The sequence below is a fragment of the Lolium rigidum genome, chromosome 1 (assembly GCF_022539505.1).
Source record: "Lolium rigidum isolate FL_2022 chromosome 1, APGP_CSIRO_Lrig_0.1, whole genome shotgun sequence".
In the NCBI taxonomy this organism is placed as follows: Eukaryota; Viridiplantae; Streptophyta; class Magnoliopsida; order Poales; family Poaceae; genus Lolium; species Lolium rigidum.
This window is the reverse complement of record NC_061508.1, coordinates 177,796,359-177,817,812: the sequence shown is the minus strand read 5'-3', so window position 1 is coordinate 177,817,812 and position 21,454 is coordinate 177,796,359. Positions and strand designations below refer to the sequence as shown.

The window sequence follows — 21,454 nt, the reverse complement described above, 5'->3', positions numbered from 1 at the left end:
AATCTTCAGTGCTCTTAATCAAAAAAACATTCCCCCCTTTTCATGCTGAAAATTTTGATGAATAAGTCATTGTATTCTGGTCTTTGTGGAGCTACTGCAGCACACATGGTCCTTTGTGAAGGACTGTCTGTTAGGCTGTTAGGCTGTTAGGATAGGACTGCAGCACACATGGTCCTTTGTGAAGGACTGTCTGTTAGGCTGTTAGGATAGGATAGCATCCCCTGATCTTTGACTGCTTTTAGGGGCATCAAGGACGGGTAGTTAGCATCTTTAGACTAGCATATTCTGGCTGGCTTGCAGCTATAAATCTGTAACCCCGTGCCCTCAGTCTGGCATGGCATTTGTGTGAGATGTGTGTGAAATAAACCAACGAAAATTGCCCCAACTCTCCTAGTGTCATCCTCTTCTTCATGAAAGTGAGGCTAGAGATACTAACAAGTGGTATCGAGCAAGGTTGTCTTGCGGCACTGAGCATCTCCTGCTCCTCCCCTTCACGGGGAAGGGTGCAGCCCCAACCGAGTGGCAGCCTCAACCGCCCTCGGTTACTTCCCTCCGTCCGGGTTGTCGAGCAGCAGCTCGTCGGAAGCGGCGCTCAGCCCCCCAGCAGCGAGCCATGTCCGACGGCCACTCTCAGCACACGGCTACCTCCAGCACGCGGCGTCGGCAGGAGGCCGATCGCGCCGCGGCAGAGGAGCGTGAACGAGTGGCCGCGGCAGCCGCTGCGGCGAAAGCAAGGGCATCGAGGGCCGGCGGCGGCGGAGCCGGCAGCAGCCGGAGCGGAGGTAGAAGCGAGCGAGGCGGCGGAGGCAGCACGTGCGGCGGCGGCGGAGGTCGAGGTGCTGCGCGGCAGCGCCAACGGCTCCGTTTCCGCCGATGGCAGCGTCGACGCAGCGGCGCCACGGGCGCCGCGGCCGGGCAGCGCAGTGGGAAGCCGAGCACGCCCGCGCACCTCGGGATGGCGCTCCCAGAGGAGGCGCGCACGGCGGTGGCGGCTGGGATGACCAAGACCGCGGCCTCTATGGGGTCCGGACGGTGGTCAGGGATGTTGGTCCCGGTGTTGGGTGGCCTACCCTCACCAAAACCAACTACGTCGAGTGGGCCGCGATCATGAAGATCGGGCTCCGGGTGCGGCACATGTGGGAGGCGGTCCACGACGGCGACGTCGACCATCACGAGGATCGACGGGCGCCGGACGCCCTCATCGCCGCGGTCCCGGCCGAGATGCGGTTCTCGCTCTCCCACAAGCGGACCGCCAAGGAGGCTTGGGACGACATCGCCGCGGCACGCATCGGCAGCGACCGTGCTCGCAAGTCCACACTGCAGGCACTTCGCAAGGAGTGGGAGAACCTGGCCTTCAAGCCAGGTGAGGACGTTGATGACTTTGCTCTCCATCTTAACACTATTGCAGAAGATGGTGTAGTTCGGCGATGACGCCTACGACGAGGAGAGAGCTGTCGAGAAGCTCTTTCGCTGCGCCCCCGAGAAGTACAAGCAGATGGCTCGCTCGATCGAGTCCCTGCTGGACCTCTCCACCATGGCGATCGAGGAGGCGATAGGTCGCCTCAAGGTCGTCGACACCGACGAGCCACAGTCTTCATCGGGGCCCATCACCACCGGCGGGAAGCTGCTCCTCACTCGGGAGCAATGGGATGTTGGCCACAGTGACAGGAAGAAGGGGGAGCCTTCTTCCTCGACAGGCGGCCGCAAGCGCGGCAAGCCACGCAAGGCGCGGAAGGATGGCCATGCCAAGGCGCAAGGTGATGCCGGCAGAGGCGCTGCCGGCAAGCCCAAGCCGGCAAAGGACGACGCCTGCCACAACTGCGGCAAGCTTGGTCACTGGGCCAACGAGTGCCGACAACCACGACGTGGCCAAGCCCACGTCGCACAGGCGGGGGAGGAGGAGTCAGCTCTGTTCATGGCGCATACCAGCATCGAGCTATCACCAGCGGCACCGACCGCAACGGCTCTCCACCGTACCACTCTCCTCCACCTTGACGAGCCGAAAGCACACGCCCTTCTCGGCGATTGCTCCGGCAACGACAAGGCTGGCGGGTGGTGCCTCGACACCGGCGCCACCCACCACATGACCGGCCGACGGGAGTTCTTCGCCGAGCTCGACTCCGACGTGCGAGGCTCCGTCAAGTTTGGGGATGCCTCCGCCGTGGAGATCAAGGGCGTCGGTTCCGTCATCTTCGCCGCCAAGACTGGAGAGCACCGGCTGCTCACCGGTGTCTACTACATCCCCGCGCTGAGGAACTCCATCATCAGCCTGGGACAGCTGGATGAGAACGGCTCCCGCGTGCTGATCGAGAGCGGAGTTCTGCGCATATGGGATCGCCACCGTCACCTGCTTGCCAAGGTAACCAGAGGCACAAATCGCCTCTATGTTCTTGATGTGCAGGTGGCACAACCCCTCTGTCTCGCTGCTCGTCGGGAGGACGAGGCGTGGCAGTGGCACGAGCGCTTCGGGCACCTTCACTTCGAGGCCCTGAAGCGGCTCAGTACCATGGAGATGGTGCGGGGCATGCCGTGCCTTGACCATGTGGAGCAGTTCTGCAACGTCTGCGTTTTGACGAAGCAGAGACGACTCCCCTTTCCCCAACAGGCGAGCTTCAGAGCCAAGGAGAAGCTCGAGCTCGTGCATGGGGACTTGTGTGGCCCGGTGACACCGGCCACACCAGGAGGACGACGCTACTTCCTGCTGCTCGTCGATGACCTCTCCCGCTACATGTGGGTGGTGCTCCTCGGCAGCAAGGGAGAGGCAGCGGACGCCATCGAGCGCTCGCGAGGTTGTCTGCGGAGGCGGAGTGCGGCCGCAAGCTGCGCGTGCTGCGTACCGACAACGGCGGCGAATTCATATCGACCGGGTCGCGTCGTGCTCGCGCCGAGGAAGGCATCCGGCGCCACTACTCCGCGCCTTACAGCCCGCGGCGAACGGCGTCGTCGAGCGGCGCAACCAGACGGTTGTGGGGATGGCTCGGGCCCTCCTCAAGCAGAGAGAGATGCCGGCTGTCTTCTGGGGAGAGGCGGTGCTGACAGCCGTCTACATCCTCAACCGCTCGCCTACTAAGGCGCTTGACGGCAGGACGCCGTACGATGCCTGGCATGGGCGAAAGCCGGCAGTCTCGCACCTGCGGGTCTTTGGCTGCCTCGCATTCGCCAAGGAGCTCAGCCACATCGGCAAGCTTGACGACAGGAGCACTCCGGGAGTGTTCATTGGCTACTCGGAGGGCTCGAAGGCCTACCGCATCCTCGACCCCAAGACACAGCGTGTGCGCACGTCGCGCGACGTCGTGTTCAACGAAGGGCGAGGGTGGGCATGGGGCAAGGCGGTGGAGGACAGCTCGACTCCGACGTATGACGACTTCATTGTCGCGTACGTCCACTTCGAGGCAGCCGGGGGAGTAGGCAGCTCTTCTTCAACAAGCTCGCCTACCTCGGTCCCCAAGACTCCATCGACCCCGGTGGTTGCTACACCACCACAGCCGGCGTCACCACATACTCCAGCCCGGCAGTCGCTCCTCCGGGCACGTCTACACCAGCTCATGTTGAGCACAGCCCGGTGGAGTTCGCTTCCCCGCTCTCTCACGACGGGGAGCGCATCGACGCGTATCATGGTGGCGAGCCGCTGCGGTACCGTACGATGGAGAACCTTCTCGGCGACCAGCCGGTGCCGGGACAGGTGCCACGCGACCTGGAGGCGCAGCCTGCAGCTTGCGCGTGACGACGGCGAGCCTCAGTCCTTTGCAGAGGCTGAGAGAGACGCAGCATGGCGCGCTGCCATGCAGTTGGAGATGGATGCGGTCGAGAAGAACCGCACCTGGCAGCTTGCTGACCTCCCTCGCGGTCACCGCGCGATCACCCTCAAATGGGTGTTCAAGTTGAAGAGGGATGAAGCCGGTGCCATCGTCAAGCACAAGGCTCGCTTGGTGGCACGAGGCTTCTTGCAGCAGGAGGGGGTCGACTTCGACGATGCCTTCGCTCCCGTGGCACGGATGGAGTCCGTGCGACTCCTCCTTGCGCTCGCTGCCCAGGAGGGCTGGCGCGTCCATCACATGGATGTCAAGTCTGCCTTCCTCAATGGCGACTTGAAGGAGGAGGTCTACGTGCAGCAGCCGCCGGGATTTGCGATTCCCGGCCAGGAGGGCAAGGTACTCCGCCTGCGCAAGGCTCTCTACGGCCTGCGGCAGGCACCACGGGCGTGGAATGCCAAACTGGATTCCACGCTGAAAGCAATGGGCTTCGAGCAAAGCCCGCACGAGGCGGCCGTCTACCGACGGGGGAGTGGACGAAACACCCTGTTGGTGGGCGTCTATGTCGACGACTTGGTGATCACCGGCATCAAGGATGCAGAGGTGGCAGCGTTCAAGGAAGAGATGAAGGCCACCTTCCAGATGAGTGATCTGGGGCTCCTCTCCTTCTATCTGGGGATCGAGGTGCACCAGGACCACTCCGGGATCACGCTTCGGCAGACCGCCTACGCCAAGCGCATCGTTGAGCTAGCTGGGCTCACTGGATGCAACCCAGCCCTCACTCCAATGGAGGAGAGGCTGAAATTGAGCCGCGACAGCACGACGGAGGAAGTGGACGCCACACAATACCGGCGTCTTGTGGGGAGCCTTCGCTACCTCGCCCACACACGGCCGGACTTGGCCTTCTCCGTCGGCTACGTTAGTCGTTTCATGGAGCGACCGACGACGGAGCACCTGCGAGGCTGTGAAGAGGGTCATCCGCTACATTGCGGGGACTCTCGACCATGGCCTCCACTACCCTAGGTGTCTCGGGGCGGCGCACTTCGTCGGGTACGGCGACGAGTGACCACGCCGGCGACATCGACACCGGCAAGAGCACGAGCGGGATCCTCGTCTTCATCGGCAAGTGCCTCGTGAGTCGGCGGTCGATCAAGCGGCGAGTGGTGACCATGTCCAGCTGTGAGGCTGAGTACATAGCAGCCTCCACCGCTTGCACTCGGGCGCTCCGGCTCGCTCGGCGCTTGGTGATCTCCTTGGTCGAGACACTAGACCGGTGCGGCTCTTGGTGGACAGCAAGTCCGCTCCGGCCCCGGCAAAGAACCCCGTTTTTCATGAACGGAGCAAGCACATTCGGTTGAGGTACCACTTCATCCGAGACTCGCTTGGAGGAAGGGAGCATCCATGCAAGCTACGTCAACACCACGGATCAGCTCGCAGATCTGCTCACCAAGCCTCTTGGGAGGGTCAAGTTCCTCGAGCTTTGCTCCCGGATCGGGATGGCTCAGCGCTCCCGCAAGACGGCGTACAAGACTTAGGGGGAGAATGATGAATAAGTCATTGTATTCTGGTCTTTGTGGAGCTACTGCAGCACACATGGTCCTTTGTGAAGGACTCGTCCGTTAGGCTGTTAGGATAGGACTCGCAGCACACATGGTCCTTTGTGAAGGACTGTCCGTTAGGTCATTACGATAGGATAGCATCCCCTGATCTTTGACTGCTTTTAGGGGCATCAAGGACGGGTAGTTAGCATCTTTAGACTAGCATATTCTGGCTGGCTAGCAGCTACAAATCTGTAACCCCGTGCCCTCAGTCTGGCATGGCATTTGTGTGAGATGTGTGTGAAATAAACCAACGAAAATTGCCCCAACTCTCCTAGTGTCATCCTCTTCTTCATGAAAGTGAGGCTAGAGATACTAACAAATTTCACTGCTATTCCCTCTTTGTATGTTTAAAATACCTCACTAGATTTTATCTTACTGCGAGTTCACTGTCATCGCAACGCTCACACTCCTCTTTATGCATGTTTTGACCTTTCCTGTTCATTTACTTTTATCTTCGGGTGTATGTCCCTGGTGTTTTGGCTTGCAGTTCACATGTTGAAAAGGGTGATAAGGTTGCGGTCTCGGTCGTCGTTGAGCAACCTGTTAAGGATAGTGGTTGGGTTGTTGGTATAACACGAGGAATCGTTCTACGGGGGTTGCGGTCGGGTGAGCTTTTGTAGTGGAAGTCTCCGAGATCTTGTTGAGTCCTTATTCGATAACATACATATTTTTCCGGGGGAAATCTAAATAGCATATGCATGCGGATCTGCTCTCCCTTGTGGCGTATTCCATTGGGGCTTTGCCCCTATAGGTAGAGGAGATGCATGCATGCAAGAATCTTCCACCTCATGCTCGCTTCGTCATTAATTGCTAAACCTCGAAAGTCCAAAATGATCTCACAAACCGTTCAATCCAATTAGGGATTTGTCTTCACTGCTGAGTTCTTTTCACCAGGGCTTCAAAACAAGATCCTATTTTGTTATGTTTCGACGATAAATTCGTTGCCACCAGTTGCCAGGTTAAGATTTGTAGATTTATATGTTTATAGGCACTGCGATATTATGTGAAGCTAGAGAGTGAACATTCAAGTGTTACCAACAAGAGATGGTATCAGACCATAAAAGTAGTGTCATGCAAGTCTTACATGTGTAGAGGGTAACAAACAATGAATCGGTAACCAAGGTAATATGACCTGTTAACCAAGTGGCTATAACTTGTCAATAACCTGCCGATTACCGACGGGAATTTTTTGTTGAACCATATCAATATGAGATCTAGTTCTGAAGATCTCGTCACAATTAGGCCAATGGTGAAATAGGACAGTTTGAGAGAATAGTTTTTGAACATTCAAAACCAAAATAATCTTGTTGATGCGCTTGCATGCATTGATCTCTTTGGTTGCATGTATTTGAGTGAGAGAGAATGGATAGGTGCGACATGGGAAAGCTGTCCTGTCCGTTTTATCAAAATATTTGTTTTCATTATGCCATCAAATAGATGGTTGAGTTGTATTGTTATAGTTTGGAGTAGAAAGTTTATTTTCCCTGATCAAAATACAAGGTCATAAACTGTAATGTCTACTCAATGTTACAGATGCACATTATGAAGAGAGAAAGGGTCTGTACATTGGTCAAGGGATCGCTGCAATGTCAAGGGCTGGAATTTTTCGTGTTCTTCATGGAGTTGCAGTAGAGATGACTGAGAGGGTGTACAAACTCCCATCTTTTAATGGTACATTTTTCCTATTTTTTGGTATACTTTTTTATATTTTGCGGCAAAGAACCTTAATATCTTAAGTACTCATTCTGTTTTTCACACTTTCAATACCAATGTAAGAACTGTCTAGTTGGCGAACAAACTTTTATACTGTAATGCCGCACGTGACCGCTTATGTGACGTGGCAGAACTTGCTGATAGCTATTGTCAGTTTTTTTTTTGTCTAGGATAGTGAATGTACTTTGTCATGTCACTTTCTTGATCTTCATTAGTAACAAAGTGCAATTAGCCATAGTTTTTGCCTTTTTGGTTACTCGTAAAACCTTTTGTGCAATTTTGTAAGAAAAGTACCGAAATACATGGGGAGGGAGACTCTCCAGCAACTAAAACACAAGAGATATTAATCAAGCAGAAGAGCTTTGTTGCAACGGAGTTGAACTCTATGAGTGAAGAAGAAAGTTGCGTTGAACCTCATTTCCACCAACTCACCAAGTGAAGACAGCTCATTTCTTTGTAAAATTTCCCACTGTGTTCCGTCCAAATGTTCCAGGCCATAAAGGCAAGAATCTCCATGAAACATATCTGGCTGAAAGCTAACTTTGCTTTTGCAATCTGTGGCAGCGAGTAGTGCCATTGATCCCCACGAAGTTCCCATTAGCCATAGTTAGCTTCCATATTTCCATCTGTTGTTTCACCTGTAAATCATGTCTCGTTGTTGTTCACAAGTAACCAAATGGTCACTATTTATCAGCCTGATTTGCTACTTTGTGGCTATATTCTGTGGCAAAGCTCAGATATGTGATATGGTGTGGATGGTGCTTAATGCTTTAATTAGTTCAATTTATTGGCATGCCCTACTTTTGAAATCCATTGAGCTTGGCTTCAGACCTTCAAAGTCATGACCAACTAACTGCACTTATCTTTTATTATTTAGATGTTCTTGAAGGTGAAATATTTCTTCAAAATTTGCCAAGTATTGTGGCTGCTCGTGTCCTTGGTACGATATGTATTTTTTTCTACAATTTTTTTCTGTTGTTCCATCTCTTAACCGAAGTGTGATTTAATCCGAAGAATTCTTGCAATTGTTTGCTTTTACAAGTACCAAGTCACTTTATCTCGTTATTGTGGTCTTTATTTGTGTGTGTACAATACATTAATGCGCGATATCCGAACCGAAGTCGCTGCTTGCGTTCTATCAAGTTAGGGTTAAACACATGTAGTGGATAAACAACTGGAATGATTACAACTAAGAATATATAAGTAGTTATAGGATGGTGGGGCATTTGCTAAATAAAAAAAGAAATAGTGGTGAACTAGAAGAGAAGTATATTCCATTTGAACATGTGAGTCTGCTGAGTTGATCGGGTTCTTGTACCGAGAGAAAACTAGGGCCACCTTGAAGTTTCATATTCCCTCCGTCCTGAATTAGATGTCACCGATTTGTCTAGATTTGCATGTATCTATACACTAAAACACATCTAGATACATGCGTATCTAGACAAATCTGCGACAACTAATTTCAGATAGAGGGAGTATTTTATATAACTGAAACAATTTGGAAGCTGCTGGTTGGAATAGTCTACAGATTTACACATCTGGAAACAAACCAGTTGAAATATTGAATCTTGGGACATCTGAATAATTTTTACTCCTAGAAATACGCTTGTCCACATATGGTTGACCTACACGACATTACCTGCATTCATTAGAATTTTTCTGCTATAATTATACTGATGTTTTTCTTTATGCAGTAAACATATTAAACTTTTTTTTTGCCTTTAAGCCTTACGTTATCCTTGTTATGAATATTTTTTTCTTATTGACTACAATATTTCCAGTCTGATTTGTAACATACTGGATATGTGTGCAGTAAACATGTTTTTTTCAATTTATTCAATAGATCCCCGACAAGGAGAGCGAATACTCGGATATGTGTGCTGCTCCAGGAGGAAAAACAACGAGCAATTGCTATCCTTATGAGGGACAAGGGAGAAATTGTTGCCCTTGATAGATCTCACAATAAGGTAATTTCATTATGTCGGATTCAGCATATGAAAGTTCCATCTGAACTTATGTGGTCATGTTTTGCCCCTGCATCTTGATGTCTAGGACATGGTTTGAATGCCTGATAATGCGTCATCAAATATTTGTTTTTTCCATGAAAAAAAGGCAAAGAGAAATTGAAGTGAGTCTCACGATCCGATCCGCTCACCCTCGTGTGCGCCAACGAGTCTCTGAGCTATTGTTCATTTGGAAAAGGCAAAAAAAAAACCCTGCTAAGGCAATTACCTATAAATTGAAAAGAGACAGCCGCTGCCCTTTTTATCCTAGTCTGGGTGATCCTGACTAAGACTTTGTAGTCCGACTTACTCCAGGATAACTCAATCCTAACTCTATCCTTTCCTCCTTTATCGTCTTGTATGCAACATGGTACTTCCTGTTTGCTTCTCCAAAAGGCTAAAACTTCTAGTGATCTGGTCTTGTTAGACCTCACCCCACTTCTAACTCGGAGTCTCGGAATCAGTGATCTGGGTTCATCCTCCTTCAATCCTCGAAGTCCTTTGCTCAGTCCGCCTTTTCTCCACCTTGAGGCTTGGGACTGTTGCTAATTTAATTGGAAGAGTGACTGCTCCTTGGGACTTCCTTATTGTACATGTGTGACTGCAAAAGGAGTTCACAACATGAAGTGAGAGTAGAAGACCAATTAAATAATGAAAGAAAGCTGAAAATTTTCAGGGATCTTCAAGTCGCTAGGGTGCTAAATTAAGTGGCAATTTGCATTCAGTATCTAAGGTTTTCACCCTCAAAACAACGCAAATTATAAACTTTGTCTCACCAAGACATGAGCGCAAATTTCAAACCGTGTGAGGAAACTTCACCAAACTTCGCATATATGTTTGCCTAGGTCCCTGACTTGTATTTTAATTTTTTTTTTTGAGAAAACGCATAATACTTGCGTTTCATTTCAGTTTCACTGAAAGGTGGAGTTTTTTTTTGTTGCAAACCTCCTAAGGGGCACACGAATAGAAAACAAATGACAGCTTTAGTGCACATCCCAGGTCTGTGGCAGGACAGGCCAAAGTCTATCAGTGACGAGAGACAAAAGAGATAATAAAATAAAGTAAAACCGAACTAATATCTAGTACTAGCTTCTACACACTTCTACTATATTCTAGGTAATATGTTCCTCTAGTTACATGTGTTGTAGTGGTTTCCAGAGTATTCTAGTGTAAGTTGTAGCTAGAATATTTGTTGTAGCTTATGTAGTGTTCTCTAGAACACTCTAGTTGTAAGTAGAGCTAAGTAGTGGGAAGGCTCATGTAGCCTATAAATAGAGGTCCAACCTCTACCTATGTATTGGACTATGTACCCCCTACCTATCAAATAAATGGAACCTTGTGTTCTGTCTTAGATCTTGGACTAGATCTTGTGTGTTGAGAGTTTTGGATTGAACTCTTGACAACCCCGCCCCTAGAGCGATATCTAGCTTACGTCCCTAGAGCGATATCTAGCGCAACACGTTGAAGCAGTTCCTTCAACAATTGTGTTGTCCACATTGTAGCAACATGGTGGAGTTGTTCCTCCACAACATTGTGCTGCTTTAGGTGGTATTAGAGCCTTGCCGATCCGATCCAGCTGTTGGTCTCCTCATTGAGAGCTGCACCAAGCAATGGAGGAATTGGGGAAAAAAGTGGATGTTGTAGATCAACAAATCCAAGCGCTGCGCGAAGATCTTAACCGCAGATTTGATCAGCTAGTTGAGATGGTGAAGAAAGGGTGTTCCTCCTGTTGCCAATGAAGAATCATCAAAGGTTGAGATGGTGAAGAAAGGGTGTTCCTCCTGTTGCCAATGAAGAATCATCAAAGGAGGCAGATGATAGGCGTCGAAGAATGGGAGGTCGTCTTGAAGCAAAAACACCTCATTCACGTGTTGTTTAGCGTACTTCAAGGAGGCCAATGTATGCTAAAGGTGACGAATATGACGAGAGCTTTGAAGAACCTGATCTCTATATATATCCGAGAGTACACAACTCCACGAGGGATACATACAAGGTGAAAGCTGAGATCCCTACTTTCAATGGTAATGTTGATATTGAAGGGTGCCTTGATTGGTTGTATGAGGTGGAGACTTTCTTTGAGGTCATGAACAGAAGATCGTAGAGTCTCTTTGATCGCATACAAGCTGAAAGAAGGAGCTGGTGCATGGTGGCATCGTCTTCAAGAATACCATTCAAGAAGACCACAAACTAAGAGGAAAACCTCATGTGCGATCTTGGCGGCAAATGAAGAACCTTTTGGAAGGGTGGTTTTTGCCTGCAGATTGACAAAATGTAGAGCGGCAGGCTGACATAGACAAAATTGGCGAAGCGCGGGCAGAGCCGCGTAAAGAGGCCGCAAAAGTCGATGTAGAGCGGCAGGCCGAGGGAGACAAAATCGGCGAAGCACGGCCAGAGCCGCGGGAAGAGGCCGCGAAAGTCGGTGAAGAGCGGCGATCCGACGTAGACGGAGTCGGTGAAGCGCGGGCAAAGCCGCGTGAAGAGGCCGCAAACGGCGACGAAGAATAGCTAGCAGTCATGCACGGAGGCAGCGGACAAATACCAAGTACCGAAGGTGGGCCCAAAGAAGGGGCGGGATCAGCGGAAGACATAGCTCTTTTTTTTTCTTTTTTTCTTTTTTTTTTTTTTGCTTTTTTCTTTTTTTTTTTTTGGACGGAAGTCAACTAACCAGCAGCCTGGGAGATCAGCAGCAAAGGAAACGGTGACCGCACGGGATCACGGCAGAGCGACAGCAGGAAGCAGGGAATCTGGCGGGAAGCAGACTTTGAGCAGGGAATCGGCAGCAGCAGGATGAGCAGGTGGGCGGGCGGGCGGGCGGACTCACGCGCACGACTCACGCGCAGACTCACGCGCAGATCGGGGACGCGTCGGAGAGCAGCAGACTCAGGCGGGCGGCCTCACGCGGGATCGCAGGCGGGCGGCCTCACGCGGGATCATGGGCGATCTCAGGCGGGCGGGCGAACTCACGCAGCAGCAGCGAGGAACGGCGCGAGAGATCGGGCGCCCGGGCGTCGGGGAAGGGGATTGAAGCGAGCGGATCGATTACGGGGACGGACGGACGGAACAAGCAACGTCGGCCGGGATTTAGAGGATCAATTTTGCTACGATACCATGTTAGGGCAATATACTTGTTGTATTACCAGGGGGCCAAATGCCACAATATATAGTACATGTACAGGTGCAAATATGCAGGAAGCCCCCTAACATATGGGGAAACTACAATATACAGATATATACTCTAACAGGTAGTATCTATCTTATGGATATGTAGTATGAAGTATATAAGACTATTTTGATAGTATAGATACAACCTTTTCAGGTAGTACGTGCAATTTTTCCACATACCCCCTCTTTTATGTATAAATATGAAGTTATTCCGAATATATAGTGCAAACTATGAGCCCACTTGCATTCTTTTCATGTAACTTGTTTTTAAGTATCTTACATACGAGTATATGAATGTGCTCCCATAAAGTATCATACATATTTCCGTATGGTAGTATATGAGACATGGGTGTAACTACACGCAGGAGTAGGAAGTATTTAATCGACAAATGCATAGGTGCTCCCGTGTGCTCCCTCTCCTAACAACGCAGTTAACACCTGTCCTGGGACCACCATTTTTCAGACGTATAATGTCTAGTATCGATTTTAGGCATGTTTTCGTCGGTCACGTATTCCCATGGATAGGAATACCATGGGTCACAGGCGCCGAGCCTCCTCGAGTAACAATGTGCGCGGAATCCGGTAGTGCGGTCCAAGATGGGAGAGCTGGGGTAGGAGGCGGCGGCTGGAGTTGGTGGCAAGGAGGTCTGCGGCTCTTGGTATTAGGTTGGTATTAGGTGGGTGGGAGACAAGGGCCATGGGAGTTTCTCCATGGTAGTACACGGAATCGGAAAAATATGGGGACGAATTGAGGCGCGGATGCGTTGGCGTCAGTAATTGAGGAAGTTTCTCCATGGTAGTACACGGAATCGGAAAAATATGGGGACATTTTGTTACCTCCTACCGGAGGAGGCGCTGGGGCCATCCCCCGGTGGTTAGTTGTGATGCAGTGCCCATGAGGGCCGACATCACCAACTCCCGGCGTCCGCGGAACGGACCCGGGGGCTCCCTCCACAGGGGTTGGTCGAGGAGCCTGGAGGGCGCGGCCAACGGTAGCGGCCAACTGCGAGATCTCGGTCGTCGAGGCCTCCCTTGATGATGGCCAGGTCGGCGCCTAGAGCCTCTTGCACCGCCGCGAGCTCGACGCCCATGGAAGCTTGTACAGTCGCGATGGAGGCGTTAACGCTCGTGAACTGCTTGGTGGTGTCTTCGACGAAGGCCCTGAGGGCGTCGAGGGATTCCTTCTTGTAGTCGAGGAAGCGGTTCTGGTAGGCCTCCCGAGTCTCCGCCGTGAGGATCTCGTAGATCGCCCGGGCCGGCGACGAGAGATTCTCCATAGCTTCCGCTCGGTGTCTGCCGGCGAAGCGGGTGTGGTGGTGGTGTTTGGGAATTTCTAGGACGGTGGATCTAGGATCTCTGATACCAGATATAAGATCCCTGCGGATTCCTAAGAGTATTCGAGCAGATCACGGGAGTAGAGATAGGAATTAGGGTTCCATTGCTCTCCTCCCAACCTTAGTGTTGCCCGCGTGCGACGCAAGAGGCATTGTTGGTGGAGTGGAGCCGAGTGGGTCCAGGGTTCGGGGAAGGGAGCCATGGGATCTCTTCGATACCAATCCCCTCATCCCGTAGTCTTCCGTGGTGGCTGGTTCCTCCGGGGAGCGAGGATGCTTACCTCCCGTGGAGACTCCTTGCCCGGGCGAGAGGTCGAGCACGGGAATGATGTCGTCTTCTAAGGTTTTTCTAGTCGTCCTCGGGTCCCCGACCCGGGGTCGTGGGACGTACGACGAGGGCACTAAGAGTGCTGCCTCGCCCGCCGCTTCCCAAGTTGTCCTCAACTTGCCTCTAGGACGAGTAGTCCGAGGAGCATGCGCACCGGGTGACCTTTCAACTGGCCGACGAAGCGCCCCTTGTCCTTCTCAGACGGATCCTCCGTCATCCCCTCGGTCCTCCTCCTTGGAAGAATGACAGGTGGGACTTCGAGGGCACGTGCACGTGAGGGTCACATTAGGGATGCAGGCGGATGCCCGCCAGCATCAAAAAAACTGTCCGCCTCATCAGTTCGTTATTAATCACCTTTCACGTAATTAACTAAATTGTTCCTTGCACCTAACCTGGCGGACTGTCCATCAGGTCCGCTGGACCGTCCACCTGCATCGCTAGGTCACATGTCTTGTCTCCATCTTCCTAACCGTGTGTTGTCATGACAACCGGGTTCCCATGGAAGCTTATCTACTGGGGAAGGAGTCGTTCTTTCATGGTGATGCCGAAGTCTAGGCTAGCGCCTCCAAGCTCCCTCTGGTGGGGGCTCCAGCGCCGGAAGCTAGTAAGATGCGCGTCCACCTAGGGTTTTGATTACCCAGTGAACTCTTCTGACTTGTCCTTCTAGTTCTCCTAGCAATGTTCGCTGTCGTGGATGCCCCCGGGCAGGTGTGCACCCTTGCCCGAGACGTCCCAGGAACAAAGCCCAACATCGATCCTTGGTTGGCAGAGAGTTGCGAGAGCTCGGCCCAGATCTTGGCGTCTTAGCTTGCGGAGCTGGCCTCGATGGTAATGGATGCCACCATGGCCGGGCAGGACTGGGAAATTGTCCTAGGCCCTGGCTCGCAGAGCCTTCACGACCTGCGAGTCGGAAGGGCATGCTCTCCGGTCACAGCTTGAGGCCCGCCAAAAGGCCCCAGTCCCCTGGGATGAACAACCCGGTTTGGTCGAGAAGACGGCCGAGTTGGAGGAGGCCTTGAGGGTTTCCGTGACTCTAGGAGCTGGAATCCGTGGCCCGAGCTGAAGTCCCGAAGCATCGGCTTGACACCCTTCGCTAAGGGCTCCCCATCTTGGAGGAGAGGGCCCTTCACCTAGGGGACCAGCGGTTGAAGGCCAAGTAGGAGGATGACTGCGCGTTGCCGGCGTTCCTTTTCTAGAGGGAGGCGCGCGACGCGCAGCTGTCTCTGTTCCTCCTGGTGGCCTCCTAGGTGAATGGCCAGCTGGCTTCTCTTCAAGCTGCGTCCCATTGATCCCTCTGATCCCCATGAAGACGGCTGCTCCAGTTTTCTCTCTGCCGTGCTAAAGCGGATTGAGGGCCTTCGTTTATCTATCGACGCGCTGCTATAGGACGAAGCCAGTGTGTGGCTGCGGTGGTGGCCTGAGTTTTGAGTGGATCATCTTTTACTTCTGTGGGGGCAACGGTGGTCGCCTGAGTTTTGAGTGGATCATCTTTTACTTCGTGGGGGCAACGAGAGGTGTATGGTTCAGGTAGGCATACCGGTATTGACTTGTATTGTAATTTCCGAGCCATTTAATTTTCCTTACTTAGGTCCATCTCAAAACCATTGTGGGATTTAATGGATGTGGTGTCCATGAGCCAAAAGTCCGAGTTAGAAACACTATTCAACACCCACACTGCATAAAAGTTATTTTGCACGCAGCATATTTTTGTATTGTTACAATCATAAAATATGTTTATGTTAAGCTCGTATTGATTGACAACAAAAAAATCGACATAAAAATGCACTATATGAGTCATTACATTGTAAAAAACACCAAAAATATGTATTTCACGTTGTATTTTTGTAAGTATGTAAACAAAAAAATGTGCCCTATGTATTTTCTTTATGTTCTACTCGACCTCTAAGGTAACAAAAAAATGTGCATGACTTCTAAATCATTCACGGTAGTATATTCCTACCATACGGAAGTATATACCAACTTTATCAGTTTGAGTATGTTCCTACATTATATCTAAGATACTTCAAACCAAGTTTGGTGTGAAAGAAATGTGGTAGTATATACACTACTATGTAGGTACTATGTAAATTTTTAGGTATACTTACTTTCTACGTATAAATATGTATGTATTTTAGATATATAGTGCAAACTACGCGTTCATATTTTTTTCGCCAAACTTGGTTTGAAATATCTTAGATATAGGAACATACTCAAACCGATAAAGTATCGTATATACTTCCATATGGTAGTATATTAGACATGGGAGGGGTAGGAAGTATTTATCCTATAACACGGAGCGGATTTTATGAACTTTGCAGCTAGTGATCTATCAGAGATTTATTGTCGTACATACAATATTTTATTGGCAGCGATTGAAATGACCAACTTTGTTCCATATACATGTATTGCTATTTGATGAAAGACCTTGATATTTAATTGTAGTTGCTCCATAGATGGCAGAACTTGCATAATTATTCTATCTAGAATCTGGATGTCATTTATGCCGATATACTGTGTAGATGATATACAATTTAAATGTTACCGCCTATACCTTGGTTCTTTTCACTTTTCCAGGTGTACTATTAACCCAGGAGAAAACGAGGGTTTGGTCAGATATGCTTTGGATACATACAAATTCCTGTCACTAGGATCACAGGTAAATTCATTGATTTGCATATTGTGGTGTCTTTGCGGGGAGTGGATTAATCTATGGGAAGATTCTGTTTATGGCACTACATGTGCACGTAGTTTGCTTTTTTTGAAAATTAGTAAATAAGCAATGTGTGTCTATTTGATTCCGCTTTAAGTGGGATCGTATCTTGTTTTAGACATTCCAAATTTCAACTCCCTTCTATTTTTGCCACTTGCATAGCTCCTTGTAAGCTCAACGACTGTATTTAACTAAATCTGGAACTGGATCAGCTTAGTCCAATGGATATTGGACTGAAATTTGGTGGATCCAATTGGACTAGACCTCAACTAGGCATGGATATCAGTTGGCATTAGGTCCAACAATATTGAACACACTTTGGACCTAAATATTGGACAGTCCAATATCCAGTGGATTCATGGTCTTTTTTCGGACGAAGGCGGTCCTATTCGCCGCCTAATGTGACCCCTATCTAGGGTGCCGCACGGTGCGTGGGGTGTTCTGGGCTGGCCCATTTACTTCCTGGGATTCCTCGAGTGACATCTTTTTTTCGCTTTACTTATTCTTCTGGTATTCTTGTTTTTCGTCCTTTCTATGTTGGGAAAATCTACATGGAAGCGCCACACTCCTTGTCTACCGGCTGCAATTTGCATGTCTTTTTTCTCTATAGGGAGAGAGTGCATGCATGCATGCAGAATCTGACGGCCTGAACATGACATCATCGCATTAATTGCTAAATTTGTTGATTAAAAATATTTTATCTTCTAGACCGCTAATCCGATTGGTGATCTGTTTTCACCGCCAAGTTCGTCTCGACGAGGGTTGCAAAACTAGATCCCATGTTGTCGTGTTTCGATGAAATTTTTTCCGTCACGTCAGTTGCCAATTAAGTGACCACGACTGCCAGATTAGAGGCAAACAATTAGCATGATAATTGTTTTTATAGTTATAGATAATGTTTAACATACTTTTGAACATCCTAATGATCTAAATTGTTAGATAGCATTCTCTAGAGTGTGTCAAACAACATTCTTTAGAGTGTGTTAAACCACCAGGTGAGGGGTGACTAAGTAGTGCATAATTCAGAAATATGTGTCGACAATATGGAAATACAATTAAACAAGTTATTATTAATCTGGCAACTATGTAGTGTTAACCTGGCAAGTACGTGATAGTAACCTGGAAATTGCTGGCGGAAAAAAGTCGTCAAAACATAGCGACATGATATTTAGTTTCGAAGATCTCGTCGCAAAAAAGCTAAGAGTGAAAACGGATCGTTAATCAGGTTAACGGTTTGAAAGATAGATCATTTTTAAATTTCGAATTTGAGAGAATCTTTTGGCTCACGTGTATGATTTTGCATGGAAGAGAGGGAGATGGGGGCACGGATTGAAATAAATGCGGCGCCACTAGGTAGTACTGTCCTTCTATGTTTTTCCCGTCAGCACTTTTGAACATTTTTAAAACCTAAACATTTTATAAATCTGAACAATTTTTAACTTAAACATTTAAAAGTTTGAACTTTTTAAACTTAAACATTTTTAAAATCTAAACATAACGAAAATGAAAAACTGAACAACACGAATAATACAAAACCGAGAACTGGAATACCGATCGATCGCAGTCGCAAGTGAAAAAGTGAAGTAGGCCAACGACCGTATGGGCCTAGCCCATTTAACCTATTCGGGACGAAATCCTGAAGCGGCCCTGAACAATTTCACCACTTAAAGTGGTGAATAGGAGCTTCCAAGACTGACGAATACCGCGTACACATGTCCCGGTGGAACCATCGTTGTTGCCATCTGTCTACGCAGCTGCTCCACCGAGGACCATTGAGCTCACCGCTGACATCTTGGTCATCGTCGCTGCTGTAGTTAGTCCCGGCACCGACCTTCGCCACTTCACCAAACTTGTTAGCACGGTCGATCACTCCCTCCGAGGCAATCAGTCGGAGGATACTTCGGTTAAGTGAATCGTAGCCATCTTCCTCACCTCCGGTCATTGTTCGTCTCGGTGACTCGACTCCGACTCCGTCGATTGCATCGTCTCTGTCCCTCCCCATGTCCTTCATGTTCCTATGCCACCCGAGATCTCCTCTCCCCTCCCGCCCCATTCTCCGATCTGGTCTGTAAGGCTGCCGAGGCATCCGTCGCCATTGAAATGGTTGCCGCCGACCACTCCGGTGAACATTAGTCCCCGCGCTACCTCCTACTAGTGCGACACAACCTGGGGCCATGGCTGTCCCTCGTTACGGATTCGTTGACCTGGAATCTGATTCAGGAATGAGGTGTGGTACGGTACGGTTTGATGGCCGAAACTTGTCCCTGGACAGTCGGTACTCGACCCAGGTTCAGCCACCCCCATATGCTAGGTTCTCGTTTCAAAAAGAACAATCTGGCATGGGACGGAAGCTAATTCACGGGAGTGTTGGAGACTTGCCTGGCGACTATTGTGTTCCCGTGGGCCCCTAGCTGTCGACCAAATCACGCGTGGATGTGCCACCGGCCGGATTTGAGAAGTCTATGGAAGAAAACGCGGTTTCCCTCCAATCGTATCCTCCATCTGCCTCGATCCATCGTATCGTACCGGGTTCGTCTTCCCAAAATCATCCGAGTCGCGTATCACCTATAGAATGGTACGTTCCAGTGATGTATACCCTTGCCGTTCCCTATTTTTTGGCAGCCATGATTCTGGTTACTCGTACCCACCATCTCGGAAACTTGGCAACTATGCCTGGGGCACCCTGCGCACTAGCTAGCTGGATTACAACGTTCTTTTTTTCACCGCACGAGCTCTGGTGGGCAAGCTGGGCGCGGTCGAGGTCTGGCAGCCGAGCCCCATGATCCGTTTCTTTTCTAAACTCCCCCTAGTTGACCTGGCTAGCATGGGAAAACTCCGTGGAGTGGATGAGAGGAGGTTTAAGTATTAAGGTCCATTTGGGCCTTGGATATCCAGTGTTGAAATCGTCCTGGAGTAGATGGATTTGGACGGTGGGCAACTAAGTGTGGACTGGACATGGACGAGAGCGCATTTAGGTGGATATCTGTTGGACTCCTGTGTACTGGATCTGGACACTGATCCAGTTCCTGTTTTAATCTTTGGTTGGCCTCTGCTTTTCTGTTTCAAATAAGCATGCATATAAAAGCTGAGTGCTTGTGTCATGTGTGTAGTTAGAGAGAACTAAACCTATGACTCATGGCTGCATTACCGACACCATATTTATTGTTGATCTTTTTTCAGCACCCAAAAGTTGGAGGACCTGGTATTATTGGCTCGTGTAAGCTGCCCAACAAGGCATATACTGAGTAAGATATGAAGATTCTTGTTATGTCTTTGTTTCAACTTGCTTCTGAACCTGATACCTGGATTATGGTGTGGCACACTATTTGGTGATTGCATGCCAAACTATCAGGGTTTTGTGTGAGGATAATAACATGATGAAGCGTTTCATGTAGCATCAGCAATCTACATTAGTTTCTTAAGCTGTCCTTGTGTATAAGACTATTGGAAAACATAAAGTGGCTGGTGTCCTTTTATAATCCTGGATTTTCTTAAAAGATCTTATGGTCGATAATATCAACAATTTGTTTTATTAGTTGTTATGTTGTCAGGCGTTAAGATTAGTAGTCCGCAGTTGGCTTAATAAGTATATATTTTTTTCTTACTATGTGTAATATAGTCATGTAGCTACCTTTTACTCATGGCACTTATATGTCGCAAGTGTGTGTAAAAGTTGCCTGACAACTCTAAAACATATGCCCTTACAGGGAGTGGTTGACGGAGCATGAAGCACAACTTGTCCAGAGGTTTGATCCGTCATCATCGCTGGATACTATGGGTTTCTTCATTGCGAAGTTCAATGTTGGAGAAAAGGAGGACTGAGCAAAAAGTCTTTTTAGCTCTACATTGTATGCTACAATTTTACATTAAAGATCGTTTCCCTCCCAGACATATTCAGTGGTCAACAGCCTCACAGGCAGGTATTGTACCTGCATTTCTGCATCCATAGGTTTGCTGAGGAATTTTGTTATCTGTGGTCGCAGGTTCTAGTGAAATCACTAGACGATTATGGTTTGACCATGTGTAGGTATGATGTGACATGAGAACGTATCCAGTGAAACGCCCCAATTCATGCACCAGCTGAACCCATCTATTATGGATCTTTGGATAGAAAATGAAGGGACATAATCTAGCAAAAGGATAGGATGCTGGCATATTTACAGGATGAACCTCGTAATCGATCGAATTGTCCTAAATGATACCTGCCCGTGTCTCCACACATGCACAAATCCAATCGTCTCTCTACCATAACTACTGTTCTGTTTTTGTACTTCTGCAGCAGATCTGTTGCAGCAGATCTCGGCGTTTCGCGCGCTTTCGCTTCATCCGGAGTCCCAGAGCGCGCCTCGGGGGACGGGGGATGGCGTGGGCTCGCCGGATGAATGAAGACCCAAATCCGAGGAAAACGAGGAATCGGGGGCGCGACTAGGCCGAATTTCGCCGCGGATGAGAAAAACGGCGCTCGGGAGCCTCTTCGGGGAGACAAGTGGGGATGCTCTAAAGGTATCAGATCTTACCATAATAAGAACTGTTGGTAGATTTTACAAAGTCAACCTTGTAACGTTATGGAATTACATTAAATGTAATGTTCAATTCCATCATCTCTCCCTTGCCCTCTCGTGTAGCAGCGGCTCCCCACGACAGGATTCATTCATGAGCTATCAGATGCCTAAACAAGAAGAGACGCCTAAACAAGGATCAAACAAGAAAGGTGGAAGGGGAGAATGTTTAGTCAAACAACAATCCTTGTTAGCTCCATATTTTGAAATCATTTACTCGGCTAATCTGACGAGCTCCCATGAGAAATCACCAATACCCCTAGCTAGCTGAGATTCAACGAGATCCAATCCG

General features: G+C 49.2%; 1 long non-coding RNA gene across 1 annotated transcript; it reads left to right on the top strand.

The window, feature by feature from the left end:
* Positions 1 to 16,211: 16,211 nt before the first annotated feature.
* On the top strand, positions 16,212 to 20,620 carry LOC124685375. The gene is made up of 4 exons (XR_006997421.1): positions 16,212 to 16,549; positions 19,784 to 19,848; positions 20,311 to 20,451; positions 20,587 to 20,620. It is a non-coding gene; the product is annotated as an uncharacterized LOC124685375 (long non-coding RNA).
* The last annotated feature ends 834 nt before the right edge of the window (positions 20,621 to 21,454 follow it).